The sequence below is a fragment of the Sciurus carolinensis genome, chromosome 16 (assembly GCF_902686445.1).
Source record: "Sciurus carolinensis chromosome 16, mSciCar1.2, whole genome shotgun sequence".
Taxonomy (NCBI): Eukaryota; Metazoa; Chordata; class Mammalia; order Rodentia; family Sciuridae; genus Sciurus; species Sciurus carolinensis.
The window spans coordinates 48,299,760-48,315,042 of record NC_062228.1 but is presented as its reverse complement, the minus strand read 5'-3'; the positions used below and the strand labels follow the sequence as shown (position 1 = coordinate 48,315,042).

The 15,283-nt window shown below is 46.3% G+C and overlaps 1 protein-coding gene across 5 annotated transcripts in view; it reads right to left on the bottom strand.

Annotated features, from left to right (window-relative positions):
- Positions 1-14,795, bottom strand: part of Sipa1l3 (signal induced proliferation associated 1 like 3) — a 223,067-nt gene extending 208,272 nt beyond the window's left edge. For 3 of the 5 annotated variants that reach the window (XM_047530128.1, XM_047530134.1, XM_047530130.1), the window contains exon 1: positions 14,661-14,795. The gene's annotated coding sequence lies outside the window, so the exon portion shown is untranslated. Of the gene's footprint in view, positions 1-278; positions 421-14,660 lie in introns of those variants that run through there. The other 2 variants (XM_047530129.1, XM_047530131.1) reach the window with 2 other exon arrangements.
- Positions 14,796-15,283: the final 488 nt, after the last annotated feature.

The following is a 15,283-nucleotide window of genomic DNA, read 5'->3' as shown; positions in this document are numbered from 1 at the left end:
GGATGTCCCCCAGCTCTGGAACAGAAGTCTGCATCCAGTAGGAGCTCAACTAAAGAATCACTGACTCCTTCTCTTGGGATAAATGTCCTCCATTTTCTTCTCACTTCTTCAACACTCCGCCTACCCCTTCTCCACAGTTAGGAGCAGATAGGTAAACATTTCATGGCAGAAGAGGGAAGAAAAAAAAGAACAAAAAAGCCAACTGTCTAAATCCCGCAAAGAAACACGTTATTAACTTTCTCTACAAGTCACTACCGAAGTTAATAAATATTGCTCACCTAAAAGGCATCCTGGAACACAGCCCTGATCACAAAATAGGCAGGTATAAGTGTTAGCTCCAGGTGTGGCTGTTGTCCCGTCTTCTTAAGGTGAAGGCCACCTGCTTAAGCTCTCCGGCTGGACCTGGGGTGGTGCCTCCCGCAAGCTGCTGTGGGTGTCTGGAATGCGGAAATGGGAACCTACCGTGCCAGCTTCTAACAGGGACTTATTCAACAGCCACAAGAACATGCCAGCCACCGGAGTTCCCCCAGAGATGGCTGGTCTTCATGAACAGGCACATTCCCAAAGAGAGCTGTTCTGCCAATAGTCCCTTTGGGGGAGGGAAATAAAAGGACTCCTTACTCATCAGACACGTGGTCCAGGCAGTCTGAATGGGCTTACGAGAAAGCTCAAAGGTAACAAAGATAGCTCAGCTAGCTTGTTACCTCCAATCCAGGAGCAGGGCCACCTATTCACAGATGGAGCCAGGGCTGGATCTGTGCCCCAGCAGCCCCTACCCTGCCCTTGCTCGCCTGGCTGCTTCATTCACCATCTCACCATCCAAGAGGTGAGGGCGCCAGCTCACAGAGGCAATGCAGCTTAATGATTAAACATCACTGGTGGACCCTTTGAACCAGCCTGGGAGTCACTAAGGAAAGGCTTTGGCTAAGAACAACTACTACCACCCTGCTGTTTGCTATGCACAGGGCAGTGTTCTGAGCACTTCATGTGAACAATCTCTCCTCACCCTTACAGTTACCCTTGCAGTACTATTAACCATTCCAACTTTACAGATAAGAAAGCTAAGCGGAGAAGACACAGGCTGGAGGGTCCACAGCAAGAAAGTGACAGGGTGTAGATTTAATTCAGACACAGTAGTTCTGGGGCTCCAGCCTTTAACCACTGCACTAGATCTCCTCTGTGATGAAAGACAGGTGCCCCACTGGGCCTCTGTTTTCTTAACTGTAAAATGGAATGGGGATGAGAGTTAGTGAGATCTTTATGGTGAGCACTTAGCTCTGGCCCACAAAAATGCTCAATAAATATCTGATGCTCTCAGATTAAATAAGGTTCACATATGTACCTTCAAAATAAGGAACTCTCAGCTCATGGTCATGGGACTTAAAATTAAGACAGGCTTTTATAACCCTTCTGTTCTCACACACACACACACACATACACACAGAATGCCTACTCTCAGACAAGTGCTAAACAAGAACCACACAGACCCTACCCTCAGGGAGCTTACAGTCCCCTGTGTATAAACTGGCAAAAAATATTCAAAGACCAGCAGATCAATCATGCAGTGAGTGCTCACTACGGCTCAGGCACTGCAGTGTTCTAAGTGCTCCACATGCTTTAAAGCACCTGAATCCTCCCTACAACCTAGGAGGACAGTACCATTAGCAGTCCTACCTTTCAGACACAGAAACTGACTCGCTGTGAGTTTAAGTGGCTTGCCTAAGGCCCCACAGGAGCCCAAGATGGACCCAAGGCTTGCAAATAGATGGTCTGGCTCCAGAGCCAGCACCACATTCCTTGTCCCCTCTGCAGTACTGCAAGGCCACAGATTTACACAGTGGCCACAAGAGACTGCAACAGGTTTCCACAGGAAGTATCTATCTACAAAAGGAATGTCACTTTTGAAGATTTGGGCCGGGGGGGCGGGGAGTGAAGGATTATTAAATGATATATAACTATTCAATTAGTGAACCACACTTAGTGTATTAACAGCAGAGCCTGCAGTCTTGAGCACTGGGAGTAAGCATTTGATCTGCATCCTTTCAGAGGCAGCCCTCAAGGGAAACAGATTCTTCGAGGAGCACTGCGTACAGGCATGGGTAAGGGGCAGGGAGGGGAGGCTCAGGTGTTTCTGAGCACAGCAAGCGCTCTCAAGTATCCTACACACTACACTTTAGCCTGCTGCCTGAATTTTCAGATAAAATATTTGGTATCTCAATAAGATCAAGGTTCCCAAGATATAGGGGCTCTGTGCATACATTTTCAAATGTAGACATAATTAAAGAACAAAAAGTTAAGTCCTGATTAAGGTAATTACAAAACAGAGTTGGTATGGATTACAACAGGATATCATGGATTCCATTTTGTTTCACTCATTTCTGCAACAGATTCAGCCGTCTATCCGATTCCACCCTGTTGCTCCAGTCTTTTCCTAAACAGTATTCTGATTTTATTACTGCAGTCACTCTCCTCCCAGTGCCAATCAGGTAAGGTTGGCTCCAGCCTCAGCCTAAATTGAGTAAATCATGACTGGCTCTTGCCTTTGATTTGTCCAGGCATGGACGAATTGTAATGTGTCGTATAGTGTGTCCCAGTGCTGACCATTGAGGTAATGAGGGAAATCTGGGAGGCAGGCCTCAGTGAAAGGATTCCTCACTCTTAAAGAAACACACAGTAAGAGATGCTCTCTTTCTGCTGGGAATATGACCCTATCAGGATGTGCTAACTGAAGCCAATCATCTATGACATGCAGGGAGCCTGAGAACACAGGAGGCACACCATAGATGGAAGAGTGGCAGAAAGGAGGGAAACCAGGTCCTTAGAGGCATAGTGGGAACTCCTTAGTCAACCCCTGTATTTGCAACCTATGAGCCTTTTTGTTATCCGAGATCATAAATCTCCTTATTTCAGGTCAACTTCATGTGGGCTTCCTATGACAAAAGATGAGTGATTCTCAAAATGTACTTCCTGGATGAGAAACACCAGTTATCATCTAGGGGTTTATTACAAATGCAAATTCTCAAGCTGGATTCTGGGTGGGGCTCAGCAGTCTGTGTTTTAGTAAGCCCTCTAGGGCATTCTGATGCTCCTCAGGTCTGAGAACCCTGCAGGAACACACAGGGCTTAGGAGTTGAGAGCACAGCCTCTGGAGTCAGACTGCCTGGCTCCAAATCATGTCACCATCAGTTTCTAGCTGTGTGACCTTGAGCAAGTTATTTAAATTTAGCTGCTTCATTTGCAAAAAGAGGAATAATAAGAGTACTTATCTTATGGGATTCCTGGGAGGCCTAAATGAAGTCACCTTTGCTAAAGTGCCTAGCACAGGGTCTGGCACACATTAGACCCTATATAAATTACCCATTTGCTGCTGCCACTATTATTAGTAATATTTTCAATCAAGGCATACCAACTGTCCTTAACTTCCTAACTGAGCCCTCCCCAAAGCTGGATCCATACCTCCTTTAAGTTTATTTTACCCAGCAGGCCCCAATCCAGGGTCTTAGGGCTCCACAAAGACTCCCAAGGTACTCTCTGGCCAGCACAGGTACATAACCAACAAGACTGACTGACGGCCTTTCTCCCACATCCACTCCAGGACTCCTCAGGCCTCTTCCCACAGCCTGAGCCACCAGGGTCCCAGGAAATACCACCACAGCTCCAAGCTGGGCACTCTGCCAGATGCTCTGCTTAGTGACTATTCAAAATGCCCCCCAATTTAGCCTGCTAACAGAGAGTACTCCCACAACATGGGAGTCACCAAACATCCAGCAAGAGTCCAAGGGTTCCCTTCCCACTGGAAGCCAGACATGAAATGGCGGGCCCATGACGCAGAGAGTCAAAGACTGAGTAATGCCACCTGTCAGGTAAGGTTCCAGTAGGAAAAGGCAACCCCTTTTAAGGATTCCCAGAAAGCCTAAGGTTGGGGCTACAGATGGGGCAGGGATTTTCACTTACTGGTGTCAGAGACACCATTAGGTTTGTGACTGAAAGAGAACAGTCAGATGCAGGGGAGGGCAGGAAGTTCTGACCTCTGTCCATCAACTCCTGGAGCAAGAAAGGATTGACCAAATGCCTCCTGCTCCCAAAAGGAAGCTGTTAGGTTGAACCTCATAAAACTGCCAACATTCAACCATTCTTGGGCCACAAAAAGGCAATTCCATATGGTTCAATCTAATCTCAGTTGAGAAATTAACTCAAATAATGTAGTGTCAAGGAATTAAGTCACCAGCGAAAAGCTCGGTTATGATGGTCTCCAGGAAAGGGAACTGGGTACCTTATTTTTGTCCTTTTGGTCCACGCACTTGGAGTCATGATTCAAAATTTAACAAATCATTCAACTCTGCAATATCTTCCCATCTCAATCAGACAGAAGACAAATTTGTGTTGGATTCAAATAGATATGCAAACCTGTCAGCTGTCCCTCGTCCCTCCCACTCTCCCCTGGAACACACGGCTACAGCACAAGGATCTTCTCATAAGTTCCCCATTCCCCTGGCCTTGGGGACTTTGCATTGGCTGCTGCCTCTGCCCAGATGTCCCCATCACTCACACTCCCTCACCTCCTTGGGGCCTGTCCTCAGGCTACTCTCCCTCAAATTCCACCACCATTTACCTTAATACTTCATCTCCCCTTCCCCATTTAATTTCTTTCTTTTGGCTCTTATTAGCATTTAACACAGTATACAGCTATCTTGCTTTTTTTTTTTTTAATTGCCCACTTGAACTTGCGCTCCAGAAGGGCGAGAAGTGTTGTCTGTCTTGCTCATTGTTGAATCCCTAGTACCTAGAAAAGAGCTCAGCTCAGTGAGGACATGTTGAGTGAATTAAGTTTAAAAATCGGAGGTACAGAGTCAGCCCTCGAGGTTTGCCACCTTCAGATCCAATTTGAGCAGGTTCGTACTAGGAAAAGACACAAGTCAAGCCCCTACCCTGGAGACGTTGCTCCCAACTCACTCTGGAGCTTCTCTCCTGAAAGAACTGCAAAACAAAATGCCTTTGAAAGAAAAAGCAAGGACAGATATGAAAAGGGTCCCAGGAGCAGAAGGTGGAGGGAGCCAGAGGTACTACAGGACTTCCCCTGCCTCCTCCCTGCAAACCAAGCCCAACAGAGCACTGGAGGAAAGAGTTAATCCATCAGGTGTAACAAAGGGCACCAGGACTCTGGCAGGATCAGACCAACCAGCACTCCTGTTCACATCAACCATCTTGACCTGTAGAAAACACACCACCAGAGACACCCCCAAGCATCTGTACCCCTCTTTGTCTGCCACTTCCACCTGAAGATTCCATCGCATACTGGTTGGCTGTGAAGTTACAGACTCAAAATAAACACAACAGGAGCTTCTCCTTTACGTGAATGGGGAGTTCACACTGGATGTAAAGGAGGCATAACTGTTGGCTCTATTTGGGGTATTATCAAGTCCCAGGCCCTGTCACAAGCTGCTCTTGCCCCTTTCCTTATCAACAAAAATAAGAAATGAAAAGGGCATTCCCCAGCCCTCCCACTGCAGTGCTGCAGGCAAACCAAAGGCCGGATTCTGGTTCCTTGAGGGGAACAAAGACTCATCAGAGAGAGAAAGGCCAGTAACAGAGGAGCGGTGTAGTCTGTCCTGAGGGGAGATTCAAGAGAGTATCGGAGGCCTCCAGTTGAAACACGTCTTTGGAAAAAATGTGGGAGAGGCCCCACAGTCAGGTGCCAGAGGGAAACAGACCTGGGGGAAGAGGGACCTCAGGAAACTTGACTCCAAGGCCTGTGCCACTGTGGCCTGTGCTCCAGAGGAGCTGAGAAAGCTGTGGCCCCAAGAGCACCGCAGGGTGTACTCACTGCAGCAGGGTGTACTCACTGTAGCAGGTCGCCTGCTTTACCAAAGGGCTTTCCAGAACCTCAGGTCAAGCACTGACTTGGATAAAAGAAAAAAAGCAGCAACTCTTTTTTACTATGTAAGTGAACTAGACAGAGGCAGGGAATTTCCCCACATGCACACTTGAGTTTGAAACATACAAATGCTGGGTTAAATTTGTTGTGCTTGTTTTTAACTTTTCATGATGGGATACTTCAAACACAGGAAAAAGGAAGCATGTAATAAGTCCTCACTACTCAGCTTCAACAACTATTGACTCATGGTCAATCTTGTTTCACCTCATGTTTACCCCACATACTTGTCCCTGTCTACTCTCCATCCTTCCAAAAAGATTTTCAAGAAAATCCCAGGCACCTTAACAGCTTATTCTTAAGACTTTCAGAATGTACATGTTAATAATAACTTTTTCTGAAACAGAACCACAGCGTCATTATCACATCTGAAAAATTATCAAACACCCAGATTATTTTTGTTATTTTGAAGCAAGGGGAAGAGCAGTTTCCAGAATCACAGGCAAACCCCATGTCCAGAATGATGTTAAGACTCAAGGCACAAAGGAGCCTGGGATCAGATGTGGAACTCTCTAGAACAAGATACCAGAGGTCACATGTGGCAAGGAGAGGCTGGAACTAGTGCAGGTAATCCTGCTTGCCCATCTCCTCCATTCAATGTCCATGAACAGACCACAGAGTATGCACCTAAGAGCCTGGACTCTAGAGTCAGTAGCCTAGGTTTGAATCCTGGCTTTAGACTCACTAGTTTTGTGACTTCAATTTCTCTGAACCTCAGTTTCCCCATACAAGGAATGGGTGTACTATAATAAATCCCACCATTATGTTCAACCATAATGCACCAATAAAAACAGAAGCGGAGGTGGGGGCGGGGGGGAAATGGGAGCACTACTCCATGGAATAGATGGATGGGTTAAATAAGGTATTCTTATATGAAAAGCCCCCAGAACCACACCTTGTTCATAATGAGCTCAGTGAAAGCTGGCTAGTAAGGTTACCTCAGTCAACAGTTCCTTACTGAGCACTTGCCAGGTGCTGTCCAGCAGCAGCAGGAGGTGAGTGTGGTGAATCACCACCTGGGGCAAGAACGAACGCAACCCCCGCAACAACCCCCGGATCCTTGTTTGGGTAAGAAGCCCAGATCCATCCTGCCCCTGAGATGGGGAACTTTGAACCAAAAGAGTACATAAGAGCCTGTATCAGTGGTCCCCACAGAGTTTGCAGAGGGAACCTCTGTGACATCCCTTCCCTGCCCACCCAGAGATATCTGTGGCTTAGGGCAAGGAAAGACTCAAAGCAAAGCTTAGCTGTGGCTGAGCTCACAGGAGGAACTGCCAGTTTCCACAGGGACCCCAGTCATGAGAGGCAATCAGCAGACACAAGAGGAAAGCAATTTCAGCCCCCAAGGAGATCAGAAATAAGCTTTCGAATGGGCACTTCCTTACCTTCTCTCTCCCTACCCATCTTCATCCCTCCTCTTTCCTGGGAGGTAAAGTCCCTATTTCCAGAAAACCTAGAGCTCAATTTAAGGAATGGTTCTAGTAGCCACTCAGGTCTCAGCCAGCACCTCAGCACCAACATAAACTCAATGCTGACAAACTGGAGTCCAGTTTGTGTACCAAGTCCTTCCTATGGCTTTCTTTGCTCAAAACTCAGATCCCATCTCTCTCAAATGCTGTCTAATGCAGCATGTACAACAGAGATTTTAAAAATATGAATTATGGGGCTGGAGGTGTAACTTGTGCTTAGTACACATGCACAAGGCCTTGGGTTCAATCCCCAGTATCAATCAACCAATTATAAAAGTCTAGACTGTGGACCTGAGCTCAAATTCTGCCTCCATCACTTCTCAACCTTGAGTGAGCAGCCTCTTGGTCCATACCTCAACTTCCTCATCTGTAAATGGAATTACCATAGTACCTGCTACCTGAGCACACAGGTAATACCTGTAACACTAAGCACAGTGCCAGACACACAGGCACTTGTGATGGATGACAGCTGTAAGGACTACTGTGCCTGATGATGGTAAAGAGGCTTTCCATCTCTCATCTACCCTTCCTCACCAAAAGGAAGCAAGGATGGGCTGGGGTTGTAGCTCAGTGGTCATGCATTAGGCCCTGGATTTCATCCCCAGCATGAAAACCAAGAAACCCAAAACTCAGGGATACCATCTTTGACCTATCAACCACCACCCTTGATTTACTTGCAAGTCTCATGCCCTAAAGCCCCATTCAGTGCAGTAGCCATCAGCCACACATGCCTCCCAGGCACTTGAAATGTGGTTGGTGCAAACTGAGATGTGCTGAAAGTGTAAAACACACATCTTAAGCCAGACATGTTGGCACACACCTATAGTCCCAGCTACTTGGAAGACAGAAAGGAAGATCACTTGAGCCCAGAAGTTCGAGGCTCTGAGCTTGATGGAATTTTAAGACCCCCATAACAAACAAAATGGTTGTAATTTGAAGGCTTAATGTGAAGAAAAAATAGAAAACATCTCAATTTTTATACTGATTAGATGTTGAAATGTTATTTCGAATTAAACAGATATATCATTAGGGCTGAGAGTATAACTCAGGTAAAGCTCTTGCCTAGTATGCATGAGGCCTGGGTTCCATGTTTCATCCTCTGCAGGCGGGGCACGGGGGGAATCATTAAAATTAATTTCTTGTTTATTTTTACTTTTTAAAATGTGATCACTAGAAAGTGTTACATTACATATGTGGTCTTCATCATTGGTTCACATTATCTTTTTTTTTTTTTTTAAAGTGTTGAGGATCAAACCCAAACCATCACACATGCTAGGCAAGTGCTCTACCACTGAGCTGTACCCCAGTTATTCAGTTTTTTTAAGTTGTAGATAGACACAATACCTTTATTTATTTATTTATTTTGGCAGGGAGCGGGGGGGGGGGGGGTGGTACCAGGGATTGAACTCAAGGACACTCAACTACTAAGCCACATCCCCAGCCCTATTTTTTGGATTTTATTTAAATACAGGGTCTTACTGGGTTGCTTGGTGTCTCACTTTTGCTGAGGCTGTCTTTGAACTTGAGATCTTCCTGTCTCCACCTTACAAACTGCTGGGATTACAGAGTGTGCCACTGCTTATTTATTTATTTTTAGGTGGCACTGAGGATCGAACCCAGTGCCTCACACACATGCTAGACAAGCACTCTACCACTAAGTTATAAGCCCAGCCCTTCACATTATATTTCTGATGGACAGCACTTCTGTGGACCTTGAGAACCAGAGTTTTATTTAACTTTAGGCTCTCAGTGTCTAGCAAGGCACCTGGCACACAGACCAATTAGAAGAAATGTTTCATGGATAGATGAATGATGCTCTCCATATTTCTGGTCTTCAAAGCACCCACTACCGTACTTGCATCTAACCAGGACTGCCCTTCGTTCAAAGTATTTAACAACCTGTAAAGCCCAGACTGCACCAAATCAAAATGGACTTGGTTCATGGTGCTGGATTAGGGTCCTGGGACCCCTGAAGAGCCAGGCATCATTTTAATTGCTGAGCTGTAGTGTGATACTTTAACAGTTCACAAGGTTGGCTTGGTGCTTAACACCTTGTCCCCTGCCAGTCCAAGTCCCCTTTACAAAACTCACACAAATGAGACACAACCCCTGCTCACTCTTAGACCCCACACCTTATTTCACACTGATATGACAGTCAAGCAGTCAGCCTTGTTTTACTTAAACAGGCTCTGCTGAAGGATCTTTAGTTTTGAAGCAACCAACAAGCCATTCCAGCAGGAATCAACCCTATCATGTCTTATTGTCAGTGGAAAAGATGCCACAACATCCCAGATTGCTCCCGCATGAATGAGGTACTAAATATAGTCTGTAGTGCTTTGCCTGTCAAACAACATGGAAAGGAAATGCTTTGTCTACTTCCTCAATTTGCCTCTGCCTAGTAAAGAGGACCTTGGAAAGAACGAGTGTAGTACAGGAGCCTGGAATCAGTTTCCTTATCTGCAAAATGAGTTAATAAAATTAACTCTATTGGACAATTATTGGGTTAACTAAGGACATGTGTGAAATGATTAGAAGGGTATCTAGCACAGAGTTTAAGAGTTAGGTAAATGTTAGTGCTATCATTATTACTATTTAACAAAAATTAAAGTAAGGTCGATTTGAAAAATAAAAATTCACCCTTCTCTGATCATGTCCATATTATTTTTATAGCAAATGCATTCCTACCTCTGGCCCTTTACACATGCTACAAAGGCCCAGATATAGGCCTTCTTCCAGCTCCTGGCATAGCCAGTGCCTCTTGCTCATTCAGGGCCCAGCTCACATGACTTCCTGGGAAGCCTTCTCTGACCACGTGAGCTACAGTAATCACCCCTTCCCTGCCGCTATTCCTCCCCATCAGCCACTTTCTATTCTTTACCCTATTATTTTCTCCATCATACTTAAAACCATCTGAAAGTGGCAGGATCTGCTTTTCTTTTTAATTAAAAAAAATCTGAAATTATCTCGTTTATTATGTATCTCCCCAGCTAAAATGCAAACCCTACGAGTGCATGGATCTGGTCCATCTTGTTCCCTGATGAATCCCCAGTGCCTAGAATAGGAGCTCAGTAAATTTGTCAACTCAATAAAACAAGAATACTAGCTAATGATACACAGGTAACGAGAATCCAGTGTGGTAAAGTCTTGCAGACACTTCACAGTCTCCAACAACCACGGAGGTAAAGACCACTATCATACCAATTTTGTCAATGAAAGGAAAAAAGTTCAATGCACACCTTATAAATCAGCAGCTATACAGGAATTTGAACCCAGATCTGCTGCCACCTAAGCCACCTTTCAACCATTACACACCTTTTGCAAACATGAGGAGAGATATTTCCTACTGATGCTCTACCCCCTGCTCCCCACCCCCACCAGGCCACCCTGCTGGTTCCTACCTTCCTTTTCATATCACTTCTGCTCTCTTCATTCCAGAGCACTAGGTCTCTTATCCTAGATGCCCAACATCTTCAAGATAGGTCCCTGCTTAATAACTTTTTCTTATTTCTACCTGGCATTTTCAATGACTCGCCCTTTACACAAGCTATAAAGGCCCAGATATAGGCCTTCTTCCAGCTCCTGCCCCACAGGGCTATGAGTTACTTTGGGATTGAAAGATCATGTGTAGCAGTAGTAGTGGTTTCAGGCTCTATCCTAAAAGCTTGACACAGATTATCTCATTGAACCCTCTCTCAACAATTGCCCCATTGGGAAAGTACCAGTATCATTCTCATTTTCAGATCAGGAGACAGGTCCAAGAGGACTAATGACCTGCCCAAGGTATTACAACTAGCATAGAGGCAAAGTCAGAATAAGTGGAGGCTGTATAGCCCCAGAGTTTGTGTTTTTAGCCACTATGCTGCACTGCTTGTGTTTAAAGTAGTTCAAGTTTTACTGGATTTATATTTAGTAAGGTATAAGAAATCTCAGAAACAACCTTAATGTCCAGCAATAAGGGGATGGTGCAGTAAGACATGGTTCTTTCATACTGAAGAATATAGGTACAGCCTATAAACAAATAAGTCAGGTACGAGTCTGTAATCCCAGCTATTTGGGAGGCTGAGGCAGGAGGGTAGAAACTTCAAGGCCAGCCTGAGCAACTCAGCAAGACCCTGTGTCAAAACAAAATTAAAAAGGACTGGGAATACAGCTCAGTGGTAAAGTACCCCTGGATTCAATCCCCAGTATCAAGGGTGGGGGAGGAGATCTATATGTAACTGGAAGGAGTAGGCTCAATCATTAATTAAAAAATTCAAGTTACAAATACATGTAGCTTGACACCCACCCCTCCTTTTATAGGGAACAGTAGAAGAATAGAGGAGAAAACAACTGATATAAGTACATACAGATAGATATAAGCACATAAAAAAGGTAAGAGCATCCACCTGAACCACCAAGGGAAGAGTGCATATTCATTTTTTTTCATTCTGACTCTCTAAACCTGACGGTAGACAATTAATACTCAATCTGAATGAATGGATGGGATTTTGGAATGAAGGGTGCACTTATTATTTTTCTCTTTATTGTTTGACATGTTACAATATGCATGTATTTCTTTTTTTTTATTATTATTATAAAATTGTAAACAAATGGGATGTATTTCTTGCATAGCTTTTAAAAGCCAAATTCAAGCCCTGCACAGTGGCACATGGTTGTAATCCCAGAGGCTTTGGGAGGAGGAAGCAGCAAGATCACAAGTTTAAAGTCAATCTCAGCAAAAGTGAGGTGCTAAGCAACTCAGTGAGACCCTGTCTCTAAATAATATACAAAAAATAGAGGGCTGGGGAGATAGCTCAGTCGGTAGAGTGCTTGCCTTGCAAGCATGAGGCCCTGGGTTCGATCCCCAGCACTGGAAAAAAAAAAAAAAAAATAGGGTTGGGGATATGGCTTAGTGGTTGAGTGCCCCTGAGTTCAATCCCTGGTACCCCCCCCCCACCTCCTCCAAAAAAAAAAAAAAAAGAAAGAGGAAAAAGAAAGAAAGAAATCACAATGACAAGTTTCTGATAAGACTCAACCTAAACACATTTAATAAACTCCTCTCCAAGTCACTTCTCAGGTGTGTGGTGTGTGCAGTCTCCCAAAATGCCAGGATGATTACCTTCCCACACAGGATATTCTAATACGATAGAGTACAAATTTTCTGAAAGAAATTAACAACTCAGTTGATCTTTCAGGCTAAAAGTAAAGAAATGGGACTCCTGAAAGACAGGCCTTCCTGCCACATTTGCAGCCACTGCAATCTAGCCAAGTCCATATTGTCTTCTCTGACCCTCATGAATACTTATGTTTATCTATGTTAATCTTTGGTGACTTTAATAACTCGGCCCTGTCACAAAAGGCCACCTCCAGGGACTGGAAGAACTTCTAGTGCCCATCATATGGGAGACCAAAGAGAAGGCCAATGAAATCGTTTCTGGGACATGGCAGCCCATACTTTTTGCCAATCAATTGGATGTGGGAAGGCTGACGAAGAAGAGCAACTTCAGAGTTTCTGGTTTGGGCACGTGGGTCAAGGTTGGCCCATTTGCTGAGATGATAACTACTGGATCTGAGAAGAGGAGTTCAGGTTGGTCATGTTGAGTTTACGGTGCCCAGGGACAGCCATCACGGGACACCAAGGAAGCACAGGTTCCACATCTGGACTTCGAAGGATTAGTGTACTTCTGAGACACAGTCAAGAGCCGGCCACACTGGGACAATAATTAAAGCACTAGGGCAGAAGGCAAGCTCAGTTACAGCATGCTTAGCATGTACAAAGTCCTGGGTTCCAACCCACCACCAAACAAATAAAATGGCAGAGTACTGAGTGAAAATACTAGCTAGGAGGGGAAGACTATATGCAGGGGTCTGATGATGGCACATCACCACTCTCTTCTCTGGCCCTTATAGTATAGAATGTTTCATGACTTAGTCTTCGGTGAGTAAACTCTAGGGGAGGAGGGAATAAACACTAAACTCATTCCTACTCTGCTCTCTAGGTTCAAACAGAAGCAGAACGGGCCTACTAGGGAAAAAGAAAAGAAAAAAGATACATTTGTTAAGCACTTAATATGTGCCTGACCTTGTGCTAAACACCAAACATGAATTATCTTCTGGAAAACAGAACAATCCTGGCACAAAAGTCCTATGACTACCATTTCACAGATGGGACACTGAGGCTGGGAGAATACGAATGGGGGAGCTCAGGGCTGTCACGCCACAGCCCACAGTTATGCATCTCTGGGCCAGATGGAGAATATCTAAGTAGAACAATTTTAATACATAAGGGCTGCTACTTAGTGAGGGATGGCTCAGACTGGCAATACAATCTCAGCAAATCCTTACAATCTTCTGAGGGTGATACTGTTATTGTCCCATTTTTATAAACAGAGAACCTGAGAACACAAGGAGGGGAAATCAACTGACCCACTGGGAAGACCAAGACTACAGCCAGAGCTCCACTCTCAGAGGGTCTATGAGCCACTAGGAAAACGTTTAATAAATGATACCATTTGCTAAGTACTATATACCAGCTGCAGCGCTCATCATTTTATATGTGGTATATTCATTACATCTTCAAAACAACTTTATGAAGTGGATGCTGTTTAACTCTCCATTTTATAGATAAGGAAACCGAGGCACTAAGAAGCGAAGCCAGTTGCCCAAGGTCACACGGCTAAATTTGAATCTGAGTCTCTGCTTCCGAAACCAAAGCTCTTCACAAAATAACCTGATAACCGCAGCTACCCTGCATTGAGTGCTAACTGTGGACTCAGCTCCTCACATGAACACGCTCAACTAACCGTCACCCTATGCAATCAATATCATCTTCGCCTCATTTCTCCAGGAGCCAACAACGCAAACACATAAGTACATTCTATGTGGCAAATGCTCTATTCGCCGGATCTCAACATCTCATCAGAATCCCCAGAAAGACAATCTCCTTTCCCGTTTTACCGAAGGGAAAATTGAGGTTCGGCGCGTTTTCCTCAGAGCACAGCTCCCGAGTGGCGGAGCCCGGACGTGCACCCACAGCTCCCCGACTCCAAGCTTTTCCACCACAGCGCCAGGCTGGTTGCACGTCTGGAAAGTTGAGCCATGCGGGTACGAGTCCCGCCGGGTCGGGAGGGCGTGAATCCCGGAGCCGCCGCCCCCACAGCCGGTACCCATACCCGGTCGGCCGCCCTGTCGCCCGCTCGCACTAAACCCTCGGGGTCCGAGCAGTCACCAATTCCCCACCAGCCTTGCGCAAGGCCGCTCCTGCACCTGGAGCCACACACCTGAGCGTCCCGGCTGCCCGCCCCGCGGGGCCCTCGACCGCCGCGTCCGACCCCGCGCCGCTCGCTGGAGACGCCGCCAGCTCCAGTGGCCCGAGTGACTTCCAGGCTGCCCACTTCCAAGCCGCCTCGCGCAAGGCCTCCTGGGAAGTGTAGTTTCGCACCAAGAGGCAGCGAGCTGAAAAAGAGCAGGCTTGGCGCGCGAGGGCTGCCGGGAGCCGTAGGCGCGCCACCGCGCCACCTTTTGGGAAACGTAGGCCACTGGTAGCCTCGGTGTGGCTCCGGTCTCCAGAGCACTTCCGCAGCCCCGAGGGGCGTGAGAGACTGCGCGGTGTCTTGTGCCGACTCCAGCCCTAGAGACGCGCTCCTCGCCCTTCCGGAGCTGTTTCTCTTTTCCCCCAGCCCCGTCAGCCTCCTCCCTTCACTCGGCGGACCCTCTACCTTCCTCTCCGCAACACGCGAGTCACTTACCCCGAGGGCGCGAGCTTCCAGAGGCGCCAAGGGAAGCGAAGCCGTGCGCTAGACCCCCCTCGGAGAGGGCCGGTCGGGGAGAGCGACGATTCGCGCACGCGCGCTCACCGGCCGACTCCGGCCTAAATTAACGCGGGCCCCCACGGGACGATTTT